Source organism: Macrobrachium rosenbergii, chromosome 16, assembly GCF_040412425.1.
Source record: "Macrobrachium rosenbergii isolate ZJJX-2024 chromosome 16, ASM4041242v1, whole genome shotgun sequence".
NCBI classification, from domain to species: domain Eukaryota; kingdom Metazoa; phylum Arthropoda; class Malacostraca; order Decapoda; family Palaemonidae; genus Macrobrachium; species Macrobrachium rosenbergii.
This window is the reverse complement of record NC_089756.1, coordinates 40,496,262-40,515,302: the sequence shown is the minus strand read 5'-3', so window position 1 is coordinate 40,515,302 and position 19,041 is coordinate 40,496,262. Positions and strand designations below refer to the sequence as shown.

The following is a 19,041-nucleotide window of genomic DNA, read 5'->3' as shown; positions in this document are numbered from 1 at the left end:
ATAGTATGTAAACAATGTGAGTGACGTCATTTTCAGAAATGTACCGGGATAATTAGAGAAATTTACAGTCTTTTGTTTGTTTTTTACGCTCATCCTTTCGATGATACGTGGGTACGTTAAAGGTAACAGTGAAATTCTTCATCAGTTACAATGCTTTCTCATGCTGGAGGAGAACCTTAGCTTAGGCCTTTAGGCTAATTTATCCATGGCGGATGACACGGAGTTACAAAGTGTAGACAGCCTAAGCCATCCTTGTTAGAGGTAAGTGGCGTTTCCTAGACAATTTTCTTACATTTGCAAGTTATGTAAATTAGACTGTAGTGTACCCAGATAGCCTAGTTTGAGGTAGCCTAAACTTGGGCTACTCCCAGCACCAATTTCATTTTCTAAGCGTGATGTTAGTTTGGATAAAGGTTACTCTCACGTCTATAGGCTAATCAAGTACAAAATTAAGTAGCCCTGTATTTTTTACTGTTAATTTTTATGCAAATTGGGTGAACTGGACATAACTTTGTTTAGAAATGGGTGGTGTACATTACAATGCCTCTTTAAGTGGAACAAAATGTAGGGACTACAAAAGGAATTTGGGATTTGCATGGGAAAATTTAAAAACCAGTGGAGTACAGATACACATCCAGCCTGATCTACCCCAAGTCTAACCTAACTTATGATGCATGTCTTGCCCGACCCAGGGTTAGAAAACCCACACCTAACTTGACCTAGGGAATTATAAATCATTTAGTGAAGTACAGATCCTAATCCTACCTTTTCTTACCAAAGTCAGGGGTCCGGGTCCTACGTGTTCAAGAGGGGATTAGCTAAGAAAATCTATTATAAAAGGAACCATACTAACCTAATGTACCCTGCCTAACCTAACCTAGTAGGCTGTGTTACTTAGATGGGGCTCCGCCCCCAGACCCCCTTGGTAAAGGAAACTCCACTTTTTACCAAAAGTTCCACTATAACACTGCACATGCATGATAGCAAAAATATAATCAGTTCTGAGGTTAATTACAGGTTAATTACAGTCGACTGACAAAAATTAAAGGCAAATTTTCAATAATCAACAAAAATACTATAGAAAAAGTCAGTTTCCTAGGTAATATCCAACGTGGAGCTAATACTTAGTTTTACATTTTTTGGAATTAGAAATGTGTAATAGGCTAATCAAGCATTTCCAACATAATTATTGTCAAATTCATCAAAATTACTGCAAAACTGTCATAACCCCTTTTTCACAAATTGCTTACTAGTCAATAAATACTTCTTTTCAGAATCAATTTTCGCCCAAATACCATGTTTTTTACTAATTAGAGCCAAACTTATGAGAGAAAACCTTCAGGGATGTTCAGGTTAAGGCACAGATAGGCTATCTATGGTTTTGTGGTATTATCCCACCTCTCAAGCCGCTCTTTTCTTCATAGACTGGATACCTAATTCTTCCTTTTTTTCCTTGAGTAAGGTTACAAGCCACGCTCACGTGGCCATGTCATCCTTGACATCACACATTCCAGGATGTACAGGTTACAGGAGTCATCCTTCCCCAGCTCACTATTGTGACAAAGAAGCTGACATTTTGAGGTGGGATACCAGTACTAGTCCTAATCTTGAAAGAAGACTGAATCTCCGTAGATATAGCATATAAGCTTAAAGTTTATATTCACATAGGAACAAATGGTAAATTTTAAGATAGATATACTAACATGAAGACTTCTCTCATAATCCCACCGCTAACCAGCTCTGCATTTGCCCAGATGCCACAGGAACTGTTGGCTATGGACATAAGAATGCTTTAGTAGATAAGCTTAACCTCCAGGACAGATTGGTCCTTACTTTCTTACACTGGAAAAGGTTTTTCAAGGTTTTGGAACTTCAATGATCAACCTGTTTGCCACACGTTTTTATATATAGGAAATTCACTGGGTTCTAGATCCTATGGTTGTCATTTGAAATGCTTTCAGCAGCCCCTGGACCATTCTTGCTATCTTTGCCTTCCATCCTGTAAGTCTGATTTGCTGAGAGATCAACCTAGATCTTAGGTTAGGTTAGGATGCAACTTGAAAATGGCACTGCCACACTTTAAAGGTTTCAAAGGTTAGTCAGAGGGTCAGAGCCCCCTACTCAAGCAGGACCCAGCAGCATAGATTAGGTTAGTATGTATTTCTGTAATTACCAGTACGGCATTTACATATTTTTTATTTTTGATATTCCTTATACTGTAGTTACTTATTACACATGGATCGTTTATTTTTCAGCGTACTTCCCCAACATTGTTTTTCATTTACCATTTTTGTTCTTTACCAAAATACTATGGTTTCCTATTTGGGTGCTTCATAACTGCTAAATGTAAGGATAAGAGGAACACAAAAAGGAGTTGGTTGCACCACCAACAACGGACAAAATTCTATAAAACACAAGATTAGCTGTCAGGAAAATATTTTATCATATTAGTTATCTTTAGTATCTGGTTCTGACATAAAACTGTTGTCATTACAACACGATATGCACATGGTTAAGCGTCACCATGAAAATGTGTCTGAAGTAGGCATTTATATTCAAGGGTAAATGTTTGTTATGATTAATATCCTTTTACAGCCAAAGTGGCCTATGATATCTATTGTTTCCTCATCAAAAAGTCAAAAACTGATGAAGGTTTTGTTACATTATTTATATATGTACCACAGATGCAGAATAGTTGACATTTCCATTCTATCTGTAAGTCTTTCACCATTGCCTACAGTAGAGAACTTTTTATCCTAGTTGAAGAGGACACTGACCAAAGATCAAACCTACAATTAGAGGAGTCATTGATATATTTGTTGTTGGTATGCAGGCCATTAGGCTATACATATAGGTAAATGTAATTTCTCACCAAGATTAAATGAAGTAATGCAGGTTGATGAGTAATAACAATTACATTGTTTTTCCATAAGGCATTCAAGATTCTTGTTGACAATAAGCAAGGTCGTAAATGGATAATGTAGTTAGTATTTGTGGCTCATACCCCAAAAATGGGTAAGGTATTTTGTAAAAGAATGGTCCATCCATATCGTGATCTATACAGTATTTTGTTATTCTTTCACCTTGTGAAAAAATCTTTGTCTCAGAGTTTGAAATTATTCATAATTTTAGATATCACATACTGTATTTTTCATTTGTGGTATTCCAGTACCTCTATAGCTTTTCTAAGAAAAAGTTGAAATATCAAGAGTAAAGCAGCTTTTAGTTTCTTCAGATGCCTTTAATGCCAGAGATAAAACTTCCCTGAACACAGCAGTCCTGTCATGTAAATTGGAAAAACAACAAAAACAATATAATGTTTTATTGTTCTGAAAAGATAAAAACATAGTTGTTGAAGTAGGTAAATCTTAGTTTGTGAAATCAAAATGAAATAGGGATTCGTTTTGCAGATTTGTGAATGTTTATACAGAACATGCCTTTAGTAGAGATGGCTATGAAGCCTGTTATTCGTGTGTTCTTGGCAAAGGTATTTATAGTAACAGAAAGGTTTGAAAGATTGAAATACAACAGTCCTTGGTAAATTGGGTCTAGGTTAGAGTGGAATAAAATTAGGTTAGGATGTGAGGTCTGAACTGCTTTTGTCACAAATTACGAGTTAGGTCACAAGGCAGTTCAATGTGGATGTAGCAATGCTTAACATTTTCTGTGCTTTACATTGAGTTTTAACCCACTTTTGTCTTTCATCAGAAAATTTTAGTGGGCAGTTTTTTTAGATACACAGCCGTGTCCAGTTGAAGACTGCAGTGTCATAGCCATTTATTGTTCAAGTTAGATATATCTACAGTTAGTCCAGAGTGGTCTGTCTAGTGTTTTCATATTTATGCTTGCTTGTGGGTATTGAATCCTGAACTTTCGTATTTGTTTTATTTTTAGGACGGAAAACATATTTGAAAACCAGGTTTCCATATTGGTAGTCCAAATATTGAATCCACTGATGTTGCTGTAGTTGCTATATCCAACTCCTGCTGCTCTTCCTGTGGGAGTGCCCACCTTGTCCATGGATGTGGGCAAGGCTGGGTGGAAAACGATCTAAGCTTAATGGAGATGGAAGAAGTACCCCCATGCTTTGTCGTCTTCTTCTTCGTTGTCATCCTCTTCCTCGTCGTCCTCCTCCACACATTCTTCTTCTTAATACTCTCAGGACCACAGGAAGCATTAGAATAAGGCTCAGAAAGCAGCCCTTAGCAAGGAGTCTATGAAGTTTTCTTATGGCCATCACCCCTCTGTTTGGCATGACGCAAATACTGTACTAGTGAAAGTTTGCAGGGGCTTATGATCGCAGGTGAGATGGGTACTTCAGTGCAAGGGATTACACAAGACCATTTTCCTACGTGTGAGTCTTCTCATACACTTTCACTGGTGCGCTGCTGTGGTCTTTCCCAGTCACCTGTTGTGGCCAGTCCCAGGACATTTGCGCTATCATTTGCTGGAATGGCCGTAAACCCGTGTGTAGCAGTGACCTGTCCTAGTAGCCTGGCTCATGGTTTGCTCAGTGCTACATTGACCTGTGCACAGTCTGCCTCATGTGAATAGTGGGGCCATCCTGCAGTGAAATTGACCACATGCGATCACTGCATCACCTTCCATTCTTGATGTTGTCGAGGTCTTAGCCTGGATGGTCATCCCAATTACCAGAGTAGAAGTGGAATCAGGCTTCATAGCGCCCATACAGGCCTAGTTTATGAGTGCAGCGGTCTTGGGGAGGCATCCAGAGTGACTCTTATATATATTTAATGTTTAGTAATGCTGAAAATTTCGTGCTTGCTTGTTAAAACAGATGCGGTTGTTGAGACATCCTTTTTTTTATTTTTTTGCTTAATCACGTTTTATACCGTGAAGTTGATAGTATTTAAAAGTCTGCTGAAAACAATAGCCTCATTGTTGGAGAGCTGTTAATCAGCTCAGTGGTCTGGTAAAACTAAGGTATACTTACTTTTACTGCTTAAGTATATGTTAAGTCTGTTTTTATTTATAAGAATTACAAGATTGCTACTATGTAAAGGTAAAACATTCGCTGAAAATTCTCTCTCTCTCTTTCTCAGAGAAAAACAAACCGTGTTCATTCTTTAATAAAGTAACTTGAACCTGCTCACCTCTCACATAGAGCAATATATTACATTTGCAGCGGTTGATGTACAAATAACTGTTAATTAGGCCTATATATTTATTTCTGCCGACGTTGACCTACGGTGATGTGGCCTCAGTGTAACATGTAGACGGAAAGGCCGGTCCCTCTCTCCTACATAACGAAAACACAATCGAAATCCCGACTCACTCCGACTGACAACAGTGTTGCCGGTGAAGTGACACTGTTTCGCTCCCAGGGAACATTTTTTTCTCTCGCGTGTTTCCCGCAGACTCGCAACGGCGATGTTTATTGTGTCAACAGTCGCCTTGCTTCCCTCCTTTCTTTCTTTCTCTCCCCTCTCTCTTTCTTTCATTCTTGCTTTTTTTTTTCTCGTTTGACTTTTGAGTCCTGTAGGGCTTTAGCCGTCTGTCCACCTGTCACTTGTTTCTGTCTTCTGTTCCGCTACTTGCCCACCGCCGTCTCTCTCTCTCTCTCTCTCTCTCCTACCCGCTGTTCTTGTTTAGTTTCTCCGCTTCCCAAATTCTGTCTATCACTCTCGAAGATCGGGATCGAAGTGTTCGTGAGATACGTTTTGATGATGAATAATAATATTAATAATAAGTTGGTTTAAATATACACTAAGGAATTCTGTGCATATATAAATGAACATACAAGGAAATTAATGCAATATGACAATTTTGTAAATAAAACAAATAACCATGTCACGATGTGTCTAATGATAGAAATATGCTCATGGCCAAATATTATCAGCTACTAGGATGAAGTTGTTAAATTGAAAACTAAAGGTTGGAAGTTGATGTTCTGATTAATTGCACTCTCTCTCTCTCTCTCTCTCTCTCTCTCTCTCTCTCTCTCTCTCTCTCTCTCTCTCTCTCTCTCTCTCTCTCAAGTGGTTTCTTGATTTTCAAGTTAGAAATGTTAAACAATACGAAGTTAAATTTGCCTTTGTAGTGTAGTGGCTGTGTGTATTTTCAATATACGTAATATTCCACCCAGGGAAAAATTAATAAAAAAATTATGTAATTACATTAATTCCGAATTCATCGAAACTGTTCAGATCCCGCAAGGTGAGTCGTGTGGGCCCACTTTTTTCCCCCATTCCTGAAGTACTTCCTCCGGTCCTTGTCTTCGATGTCTCGTCGAGTTGTTTCGTATAGACTTCGAGTGCTCGTAGGAGGCCCTTCAGTAGACATTGCTAGTGGTGTGGTGATTATCAGTGTACGGAGGGACCTTGAGAGAACGTTAAGTGACGACTCCAGCTTTGTATGGAGGCAGGGGTGATTTTATTTTTCTCTTTTTCGTGGTTGTGGGGTAAGAAAAAATACTTAGGGGTCGTGTACATGTTGTGAATGTACAGAAAGAAAGGATCGTCGTTTTCTCTTAAATCACCAAGGATGTTTCTCTCTCTCTCTCTCTCTCTCTCTCTCTCTCTCTCTCTCTCTCTCTCTCTCTCTCTCTCTCTCTCTCTCTCTCTCTCTCTCATGAGAAAAATAGATATTGAGTGGATTTATGTTCTAAAAAGTCCCACATCAAGGAAGAAATAGTGAAATACTACTAACCACACAAACTATAATAGAGAGAGAGAGAGAGAGAGAATATACATATATATATATATATATATATATATATATATATATATATATATATATAGAGAGAGAGAGAGAGAGAGAGAGAGAGAGAGAGAGAGAGAGAGAGAGAGAGAGAGAGAGAGAGAGGCTGAAGTGTATGGCAGTAAACAGAGCAGTGAAAAACTAAATGCCTCATTCCGAGTTTCCTGTCAGTTTAGCCTTTCAGTAATGTGAAATCCAGGAACCTTTTACTGGCTCTTAATGATTATGGAGGCTTAGGTTCAAAAGGTGTTTTCCGTTTGTGTTTTTTTTTAATAGAAACTTGATTAATTTAGCTTCAAAGTCTTGTTTTTTTCTGTAAATTATTAGCTAGAAGGGTTTCTTTTAGCACGTGATGAATTGGTAATATTTCTCCGTTAAGTATTGCAATTGGGGTAGCTCTAGCCCTCCTGGTGCACCCAATTTCTATAATTGCCACTTATATAAAACTTTGACCGTCTGTTGGCAGAACATTTTGATGCCTATGCTGAAGGTAATCATGTGTTCCGTTGTTCGTAGTTCAGATTTTACAGGGCTTGGGCTCTTGTAATGTTCTTCTTTCAATTGCCAATGTTTTACAGAAATCCCAGATCCTGGCCATGAAGTTCATATGATTGTTCTTGACTTCAATGCGGCTTTTGACCATGTTAATCATGAGGCTTTTGTTGTCAAACTTACGACAGGTAGGAGTTGGTGAACCATTGTACAGGACAGTATTACTGTAATCTCTAGTGTTCCAAAGGGTATGGTTCTGGGCCCATTAATGCTCAAGTTATATACATATGATCGTCCGTTTGACCTTGAGAAGAAGTTTAGCTTTTTCGCATGATGGAGCTCTCTCTGCATCGAACCGATCTCTTGAGTATTGACTTGTCAATGACAGAGTCAGTAATAGAGATTAAGCTAAAATTAACGCCTTGTGCAAATTATGAGGTGTAAAATTAAAACCTAACAAAACTCAATATAATTATCAGCAGGCCCAGGACATTCTATCCCCAATCCAGGTAATTTTATATTGAATGTTTCTTAACCTACATGCAACTCATTTAAAATTCTAAGTGACATTCTTAATTGGAGTGTCACTTTAGAGAAATATCCATATATCTCTTCTTCAGTTGTACAAGTGATCAGTATATTGAGAATCTCACGGTTTTTGGAGATCTGTCAATACGGAGGAAAATTTTAAAATTCCTTTACTTATTTCATATTTTGAAAATTTTTCCCTTCTCTTGTCATCAACAGCTGACTCGACTCACATAAAAAAATGTTGGATAAAAACCTTGAGTGCTGTTATACTTTTTAGTTTTCTGTAAAAGAAAACTGTTGTCTGTCCGTCCGCACTTTTTTCTGTCTGCACTTTTTCTGTCCGCCCTCAGATCTTAAAAACTACTGAGGCTGGAGGGCTGCAAATTAGTATGTTGATCAGCCACCCTCCAATCATCAGTCATACCAAATTGCAGACCTCAAGCCTCCGTAGTTTTATTCTGTTTAAGGTTAAAGTTAGCCATAATCGTGCTTCTGGCAACAATATAAGACATGCCACCACCGGGCTGTGGTTAAAGTTTCATGGGCCGCGGCTCATACACCATTATACCGAGACCCCCGAAAGATAGATCTATTTTTGGTAGTCTTGATTTTACGCTGTACAGAAAACTCGATTGCGCCGAAGAAACTTCGGCGCATTTTTTATCTATGATCTTGATGTTAATCTTTGGCATTGTCGTTCAATTAGCTGTGTAAGATATTTCAAAATTCTAATAATTCAAAATTCTAATCATTCAGAATTCTAATCATTCCAAATTCTACTCATTCAAAATTCTAATCACCCTTTGCATTCAGATCTAACCAGACTCTACCATCAAGCACGTAGTAGTAGATAAGCAGTATTTCTAACAGTCTTGCCTTTCTCTCATTGAGGTTCAATAACATACAGTTTTCTAAACGTTTTATTCCTATTGTGACCATATTCCTAATCCTATTGGTGCAAATGCTGTTTTGTTGGTCAGGTGGACATGAGTCTCATTCCATAATTTCTTTATTAGATGCCTTATTTATTTTACCTGTAGTTTTCTCTGTCATTTATCTCACTGTATATCTCTTTCTTAGATAATTCTTTACCCCAGCAATTTTCTTTTCTGTAGTGGTCTACTTTCCACTTTGGAGTACGTGAACCTGTAGCTGTCTGTTTTCCCCACTAGGTTTCAGCTTGGTTGGCAACAATGATAATAATGATAGTGTATGCGACATACAAAAGAATTGAAAGGGTGAAAATTGATGAAGTGGATAGAATGGTAGAAAGGTTCATGTAAGTGAAAGGATGGGTCAGTACTTTGAGATGGTTTGATCACGTGGAGGGAATGAAGGCTGATGGGTTTGTGAAAAGTGTATACTTTGGAAGTGTTAGAAGAGAGGAGTGGAAGACAGAAAGTTTTGGAGATGTAGAAGAGGTATTATTGAGGCCCCTGATGTTTGGCAAGTGTGAGAGTGGAAGTTTTCTGCACATGTGGTTCATCTATGATACAGAAATTGTGAATGTAGCAGTGACTGTTCTGTTGTTTTTCTCAAGCCATCCATTGCCAGGGAAAACGGCTTAATGTTGAAAAAAATTTATATTTATGTTTCATATACTGTTACTACTGTATTACCTTGAAGGAATGCTTTATAGGCAGTATGTACAGTAGATTAGGAGAGTAGATAGATGTCATGTAAAGGAAGTGTCATGCAAAATTTGCAGTGTCAAAGTTAAAAAGCCAACTCGAATTTCAGGATATAAAGTGGACATCTCTCGAAGCGAGTTTGTTGAGAGAGAGAGAGAGAGAGCAGAGAAAGAGAAAGATGAAGTGGTATCCCAGATCCTCCTACGACCTTTTTTACTCCCCAAAAACTTTTTACGTTCCCCTTCTCTCCTGCCTTCCAGCCCATGTCCGTAATCTGGCCAATTAACCACTGAGCTGGAACAACATTAGCTTCTGGAGGGTGTGCAGGCGAAAGAATCTGTGTTTCCTGAATTCGTCGTTCGCTTTTCTCAGACTATCACTCGGCAGCGGAAAAGATCACCTCCAGCGAATTTAGGGTTCTTTCTACCCAGAGAAGGAGGAAAATCTTTGGCAGGATATTTAAAGAAAACGAGAAACGGAGTGAGGGAGAGTCCCAAGTTCCATTTTCGGTCTGTGTGGGGTATATGTGTGAGTGTGTATGTGTGTGTGTCTGTGTCAGTGTGTGTGTGTGTGTGTGGGTTGTCAAGGCACGGCTTCAAGAGCTCTTGGGTGTCAGAGCTCTGGACTGCTAGACAGGTACTCGAAGTTGTTGGGCTTGCCCGATTCCCTGGTACACACCATGTGACAGCCGCAAACTGGCTTCCCCCTCCCCCTCCTCTCCCCTCCCAATGATCCTTCCATCATCCCACCCCCACCTACCCACAACAGCCCCCTTCCTCTCTCTTTTATTTTCCTCTTCTCGATCTTGCTTTAGTCAGGGCCTCGCTGGACGTTTGTTGGCTTTTGTTCCTAAAATGCAATGTCTCCTTTATTTTTATCCTTTTTTGAATGAATTTCACACACACACACACACACAAAAGTAAGTAAATCAAATGACCTTATATGTAATCTCTCTCTCTCTCTCTCTCTCTCTCTCTCTCTCTCTCTCTCTCTCTCTCTCTCTCTGTAGTCTTTTCCAGTCTTGACTCTGTCTCTCTGGATCCCTCATTGTTTGGCGTACCATGCTTGCCTCTCTATGGAAAGTTCCGTTGTTGGTTTTTAGGCGAGGGCGGAACAATGTGGAACCGCTTTCCGAAAAACGGAGTTTGTGTGTGTTGAGTTTTTATTGTACGTGGTTATCAGTCAACTGTAGGGGGCTCTCAGCAGCTAGAGAACGGCAAGAGAAAATAGATAAGTCGAGTAAGTGATTGGTGCTCCTTCCAAATGTTAATTGTCCTGATATAATTAATAACGGGAGGCCGTCGTCAAAGGCAGTCTTCAACCCATTGTGGTGAAACCATTCATGAGACCAAATCCTTTCTTTCTTTAATCACTTTGAGGATCACTGTTGTTGTAAGGATCATTTATGCCAGTGAATTAATAAAATCATCTCTCTCTCTCTAGTTCCTCGTTGGACGAGTCGGTAGAGTTCTCGGTAGCACTCTGCTAAGCCCGAGTTCGAGTCTCCGGCCGGCCAATGAAGATTTAGAGGAATGTATTTCTGATGATAGAAATTAATTTCTCGATATAATGTGGTTCGGATTCCACAATAAGCTGTAGGTCCCGTTGCTAGGTAACCAATTGGTTCTTAGCCACGTAAAATAAGTCTCATCCTTCGGGCCAGCCCTAGGAGAGCTGTTAATCAGCTCCTCAGTGGTCTGGTTAAACTTAGGTATACTTTTCTCTCTCTCTCTCTCTCTCTCTCTCTCTCTCTCTCTCTCTCTCTCTCTCTCTCTCTCTCTCTCTCTTGTTCTTTCCTCAACGAGTCTTGCTAATCCAGTAGCTTGGACTCGAATTTCTTATGTTGAGTCGAATAGAGAAAGTCTTTTGTGTAGGCTTTGTTAATATAACATTGAATATACACGAGGGGTAAATATTGGCTGAAGATTTTGATAGCCTGAAAAATCCAAATATTTGCCTCTGCGCTCTCTCTCTCTCTCTCTCTCTCTCTCTCTCTCTCTCTCTCTCTCTCTCTCTCTCTCTCTCTCTCATATATATATATATATATATATTATGTATATGTATATATAAATATATAATATATATATATTTATATACATATATATATATATATATATATATATATATATATATATATATATATATATATATATATTTATGTATATAATATATATATATATATATACATGTATATATAGATTTTATATACATATGTATATATATATAATCACGCGTTGCACCGCAAGACTAACATTAATTATGCAGATTTTAAAATCATATCATCCACGCAAGAAGAGGAGGACTTACTATACGTCAGAGTCTATCATAATAATAACTATACCATCCCTCGTTAAACACTCAGACAGCCTCCTCGCAGCTATTCGTGGTGTAATTACTCGTTTGTTTATATTTTGGTCTGCTCTTCAACTTTTACTGACCCTCCTCCCTTTTTTTAGATGTTTTATTTTCTTTCTTTTTTTTACTCAGTTTAGGTAGGTTATGTCCGTCTTTGTAGTGATGTTTAAGTTTTTATGTTACGTTTTTGTACGCTTTTTATATACAAGATTCTAAGTTGTTTTGTAAATCGCAGGCTTGATGAGGCAGTGAGATATTGCGAAACGCCGTCGGCAAAATAAACTGTTGTGATATACGTGCTGCCTTCTCCTGGGAGCCCCCGCGGTAGCAACTAAGAGGCTTACAGCTACATGACCTGTTTATATATATATATATATATATATATATATATATATATATATATATATATATATATATAGTTTTATATACAGTATATATATAATATATATGTAATATATAAATATATATATATATAAAATTAGATATATATGTATCTATAATTATTATGTATAATATATATACATATATATATACACATATATATAATATATATATAGTTTTATATACAGTATAATATATAATATATATGTAATATATAAATATATATATATATATAAAATTAGATATATATGTATCTATAATTATTATGTATAATCTATATACATATATATACACATATATAATATGTATAATGTATGTATATATATATATATATATATATATATATATATATATATATATATATATATATATATATATATATATATATATATATATATATATATATATATATATTCCGGCTTAGAGAGAGGCTCCAGGTTTGTTTTTCCTATATGCTCACGTATGTGTACATATGTTTTTACTGGAAATTTAATCATATTTTTGCGCACACTTTGGGAAAAATTTGTTGGAAAGTCATTGATCTGTTCTGTTAAGGTAAAAGGTCATCGTAATATACTATTTTTATATATAAAGAAACCATTCGATACATTAAGTTTCTCCTTCCCCACCCCCACCCTTCCCTGTCTCCCCAAAAAGGCACCAAAATCCCCTTCCCGTAGGAAATGTTTCTGGTCACTCAGGTGTAGGATTATAAATCTAGGGAAAATTTTTTATTAGTCTTTACCAAGTCAGTCGGTTATCGAACGTCAAAAAAAAAATAAATAAATAAAAAGCTCGTGACGCAGTCGCGTTTTTCAAGCAAGGGTTTAGAAATTCCGTCTAACGTCTTGTGATCCACGCGAAAGTGTGGCACTGAAAATCTGAAGCCACTCTTACTAGGTGTCATCCTTTATTAGCCTATTGAAGTGGCACGGTTCTACCCAAGGCCGAGAGAGAGAGACGAGGGTCTACCCAATCGGGTGGAGTCGCCTCCCACCTGGGCTACCTACTGTATGTAGGCCATGACGTATCTTAGAGGTACCCGCTGCTCTTTACGGCAATTCCCCTGCTGACGCAATAAGGAGGTAGACAAAGCTCCGCCTACATGGGGATCTGGGGGGAAGCGAGCAGACCTTCTCTTTCTCGTGGCCTTGGTTCTACCCATGGAGAAGGAATGGCTACTCCACATGGTGTACAGAGTATACGTAGATTGGGGTATATATTGTGAATCCTTCAAACTTAGCTTTGTTGGCTTCACCACCATAAATCTGCAAAGACGTCTTCAATATCAAAGAGATCATGTTGCCACCGCGGTCGTAGTATATAGGCCACACTCAACCACTCAGAAAATCACTACCGGATGACCTGACATTTTATATAAATATCAGGTCATCCGGTAGTGATTTTCTGAGTGGTTGAGTGCGGCCTGTATACTACGACCATGGTGGCAACATTGATGACCAGAAATTGTTCACATTGGACCCGGGTTTAATAAGCTCTTTATAGTACTGGCATCTTAATTTTAATATAACAGTTGTTTATGAACTTAGTGTAAGCTCCTTCGGCTCGTGGAAATCAGTTAACCACGGGGAGAGAGAGAGAGAGAGAGAGAGAGCTAGCGAGGAAGCTAGTGCGAGGTAGTAATAGGGGTCGACGATGAATAATATAGCAAGGAAATGTCAGCAGTCGCAAACCGAGTTTAGATTTACTGGATTTCGTTCACAAATTGTACTTATATATAATATATATATATATAAGGAAATGTCATATATATATAACCGATATATATATATATATTATATATATATATATATATATATATATATATACAGTATATGTATATATATAATATATTTAATGTTATATATTTTATATATATATGTGTGTATATATATATATATATATATATATATATATATATATATATATATATATATATATATATATATGTATATAATATCCCTCAGCCCTAGAAGTTGGAAGCAATCTACATGCAATACCCTCTCTCTCTCTCTCTCTCTCTCTGAACTAGTTGGTTGGTTGTTTCATTGTGATTTTAAGGCATGTTTTTGTTCAATGGGCTTGACAGTCTCGCCGCCACCAGCAGTTTGTTTAATAAAACTTTCCGGTTAGAACTGAGTGACACTGTTCCCGCCGGTCGGGGAAGTGTGTCGGATCCGCGAAGATAAGAAAAACAGACGAAAAGTATTACACCATTTTCCTCCGTGTTTAACTCTCCTTGTTTAACACCGGGCGAGGACTGAGTACAGTAGATGATAACAGGCATTCCGTTACGTTTAGGGAACTCGGATTTTGATTCAAAAGAAAGAGGATTTCGGTCGAGTCACTCTCGCAAATAGTGATATAGAAACCTTGTTTTATATCGACGTTAACAACCGCGTGACACCTACTGTCAGGCAGTTACATTCTCCCCCTGGCGGCTGGAGGGGAAGGCAAACACTCGAGGTGCGACTCCTCGCGCACAGACACACACACATACACATACACGCACGTACGTAAATTTAAGAAATTTATGTACTCGGGAGTTTTCGTGTGTTGCATACGTTCGTTATTTATATTCATATTCAAAGAAACCTTGTTCTTGAAGTGGTTTCCTTCTGAAGGGTTGGATTTACAGGGCGGAAACAGTTTTTGGAGGGTTGCTCTCTTATCCATTCTTAAGGAGGAAACTTTTATTTTATAAACAGCCACATTTCATTGCTGGAAATGAAATTATTACTCGAAACATTTTCCTTATTAGGGGGCGGTTTTACGGGGCAACAAATAGGTGGCCAGTGTCATATTCATCCTTTACGTTGAAAAGAACGAGAAACCTTTCTCTCACGGCGCGACACAACCTTTCCGGTAGTAAGTGAAGCTGTGCTACTCACTGTCATTGCGGAAGCGTTACCCAAATGTTATGAATATGATGGATATTCAACTGCTATTTTAATAATTCCAATCAAATGTTCATCTTGCGTTCAAAACGTCAATCGTAAATGATCCTGCTGTTATCCATTTTCTCCCATTCTCCGTACATGTAGAACCACTTCTGCAAAACCCCCGTTTAGTTCAGTGGGTCTTAACCTTTTATTACCCCCAAAGAGTTGGTCCTTCCTTCCACGCCCTCTCGCATGTATGAGGGGAATTCCTTCTTAGATTTAGAAGAAAATAAAAAAAAAGAGAAAGAGGAGGGGTTTCGAGGGATAGGGAGGGAGGTAAGTAATTACAGAACGTGGAAAGCCCAACGAGTCTAACTATAGAGTAGCAGCCTATAGGAAACTAACGTTATAAGGTGATACTTTTGCATTTTTTCATAAACTTCTGAATACTAGTTCCTCACTCTTATTAAGAGAATAACGAACACAATCAGAGAATTTGTTTTATTTTTTCTCTAGGGCTCGCTCCTCCCCTGGAAATTGCTGACGCACCCCCCAAGTTGAGAACCACTGGTTTAGCTGAATCACAGGATTTTTATATGAGTGATCCTGCAGTTAATCCGTAAATTCACTTCAGCTTAGCCGTAAGGTTGTTGCTCTCTTCTTAATACTTCAGAAATTACTTTGGGTAATGTACAAGAACTGGAAACAATAGGCTTTAGATTCCAACAGATTCTGTGTCAAGGTCATAAACAGAGAATGCTTAGTATTATTAGCACCGTGAGTCAGTATTACATCGCATTCTATTTCCGCACCAATCCATCTCTCCTTTTTTACCCCCTTCTCGGATTTTAGTAACATGTGCTCATGTCTTTAGCTGTTTCTCTAAGATAGGTAAAAAATGCGCCGAAGTTTCGGCGCAATCGAGTTTTCTGTACAGCGTATAATTCTGTATGAAACTCTCAGCCGGCCGTGGTAGCCTGTGCTGTTGCGTTGCGAGACGCACGATCATGGCTAACTTTAACCTTAAATAAAATAAAAACCTCTGAGGCTAGAGGGCTACAAGTTGGTGTTTGATGATTGGAGGGTGGATGATCAGCATACCAGTTTGCAGCCCTCTATCCTCGATGGTTTTTAAGATATGAGGGCGGACATAAAAAGTGTGAACTGAAAAAGTGACGGACAGACAAAGTCATCTCAACAGTGTTTTTTTACAGAAAACGAAAAAGGGGAGTGCGGAAACTAGGCCCAGAAGTATAAGGTTCAATTGTATTAGAGCCTTTGATATCCAACTTGTCACTGATTTCGGAATAGCCTCTTATGGACTCTGCCCTTGTAGAAAAGCTGATCATTCTTAACCAGTTACTCTTTGACCTTCCATATATTAAAGACTGTTATGTTATCAATATGCAACACAGACTTTCTCTTAACTGTAAAACGTCTCAGTGTTATTTCGGAAGGGAAACTTACAACCGTTTGTTTGTCCTACTATCACACTACTTTTTTCCTGTATCTCCTGTCTTATTCTGTTATACTTCTCCGAAGCATGTGTGAGTCTTTAGTGTGTTTAGAAGTGGCAAACCCCTGTCATTCTTCACGTTTCTTAGTTTTCTGTAAAAGAAAACTATTGTGCCGAGAGGGCTGCAAAGTGGTATGTTGATCATCCACCCTCCAATCATCAAGTATACCAAATTGCAGCCTTCTAGCCTCAGTAGTTTTTATTTTATTTAAGATTAAAGTTAGCCATAATGGTGCGTCTGGCACCGCTATAGGTGCCAACAACACATGCCACCACCGGGCCGTGGCTGAAAGTTTCATGGGCCGCTTCCGAGATTTTCATGGCCCATGGCTGAGAGTTTTATACAGCATTATACGCTGTACAGAAAACTCGATTGCGCCGGAGAAACTAAGTCGCATTTTTAACTTGTTTCTTAGATTTATACATCACCTTGCAGAAATTCTCCTTCAGCACGTACCGCAAAAATGATATATAGTGAATTTCTGTTCAGTATTTTTGACTCGCTGCCCCACATCCTCAACATTAAACTCTAGTAAATCTTATTCGTTTCAAGAGGCAGCATCCTTTCTTCCATCTTGGTGTCCAGCCTCGCAACTATTACCTCTTACTGCAGTTCTGGGCTTTTCCCAGTTTCACATTTGAAATCTTGTACTTTGTCTCATTTATTTTCTGGATTTGCTCTCCAGCCACTCCAGCTCCCTCTCTTCACTGTCATCAGCGCTGGATGGATGAAAGTGCTCCAGTGCTTGGCTTTTTAGCCTAAATTTCTTTGTTCACTCACTGATTCTCGCAGTAAACAGTTCTACCAGTCATTTAGCATTATTATCCTATGGATTTGCAAAATGATTATGACATAAGAGCAAGACCATTGTCTTCTGTCATCACCATTATTTCCCGTAGGGGGATAGTGCCGTCTGTGCACCTCATGCGGTGCACTGTAGGCATTACTTAAGGGTCTTTGCAGCGTGCCTTCGGCCCCTAGCTGCAACCCCTTTCGTTCCCTTTACTGTACAGTTGATTCATAATGCAACTGCTTTGAGGTTTTCCTCCTGTTACACCTTTCAAACCTTTTTACTGTAAATTTCCGTTTCAGTGCTGAATGACCTCATAGGGCCCACTGCTTGGCCTTTGGCCTAAATTGTGCATTCAATTCAACACCATTCTTCTTTTTATTGTAAGAGTCATTTCTTCATATCCGTTAGTGTAGCTACTCATTGCTCGTGAGAACTAATCTTTCGTTATGCGAAATTTCTGTTTGCATTTCCCCGCATAGCAGATGCTTTAATATTTTCTCTTTTACACCTTTGCTTCCAAGCGGGTCCTTTAGTAATTTCCTCTAATTACATGACAAAAATTCTAACTTCATTTTCAGGAACGTTTCTTCTATCACCTTTTCGTTTTCCTTCCGTTTTAGTAAGAGACAATCCGTGAGCATCTGAACGTCTTAATCTCTTCCCCTTGCTCAAGGTCTAGAGAGTATAGGTATACTCCTTAGACCTTGCCCTTCTTTGCTTGTTGGGGTTCATTCGTCATTCGTCTCCTTAAATTGTACTCTTCCCTTTTCCTCCGAATAGTACCAACTGAAGCATCTGTTATTCTCAGTTCTAACGGGTCCTAATTGGAGTATGTTGTCAAACCGAATTATGATTTATACCTTAATTCACTTCCCACAGTGAATTCTTGGATGTATATTACTTTCTACTGACCCTGTAACGACATAAAATTTGCCGAACAATTTTCCGAACAATTTTCTTCATCATCACCTAACGAACATAAGGGTTTTAATGTTTCCCAAATCAAACGCCCTTCAAAACGTCCCCGTGGAGATTGCTCCACATTCGTGTTGCATTCAAGTTGCCCATTCTAATTACCTTTCTGTCCCTCACTGAAAAAGTTCTCGGCTAATTTTTCATATGACGTGAAATTATAATCGCTGCCCTCACTCTCCTGTTACGTTGCTTCATTTATGAAGTCTGCTTCTGTTTTTTCCTTTTCTGGGCCTTCTTCAGGAGAGAGATAGGTCTATCGCTTTTCTCGAGGACGATCCCTGGCCTTTCTACCTTTCTCTCTCTCTCTCTCTCTCTCTCTCTCTCTAATCACCAGATAAACGGTCTCTCTCTCTCTCTCTCTCTCTCTCTCTCTCTCTCTCTAATCACCAGATAAACGGTACGTCTCTCTCTCTCTCTCTCTCTCTCTCTCTCTCTCTCTCTCTCTAATCACTCAGATAAACTCTCTCTCTCTCTCTCTCTCTCTCTCTCTCGTAATCACCAGATAAACGGTACGTCTCTCTCTCTCTCTCTCTCTCTCTCTCTCTCTCTCTCTCTCTCTCTCTCTCTCTCTCTCTCTCTCTCTCACATAATCACTAGATAAACAGTACGAGTAAGAAGTGATCTTCGTCCATACCGCTGCTTAATCTGCCCTTTCGTATCCAACTTCTCTTCCATGAGCTTATTGTATTAATATACAGTATAATTCAAGCTTCCCAAAGGGTTAACTAAAATACCCAGCAGTGACCGTAGCTATTAGTGAAATT

At 38.6% G+C, this 19,041-nt stretch overlaps 1 long non-coding RNA gene across 1 annotated transcript in view; it reads left to right on the top strand.

Annotated features, from left to right (window-relative positions):
* LOC136847361 (uncharacterized) overlaps window positions 1-19,041 on the top strand; it is a 64,671-nt gene continuing 45,630 nt past the window's right edge. The window contains exon 1 of the long non-coding RNA XR_010855713.1: window positions 1-261. This is a non-coding gene — a long non-coding RNA (uncharacterized lncRNA). The remainder of the gene's footprint in view (window positions 262-19,041) is intronic.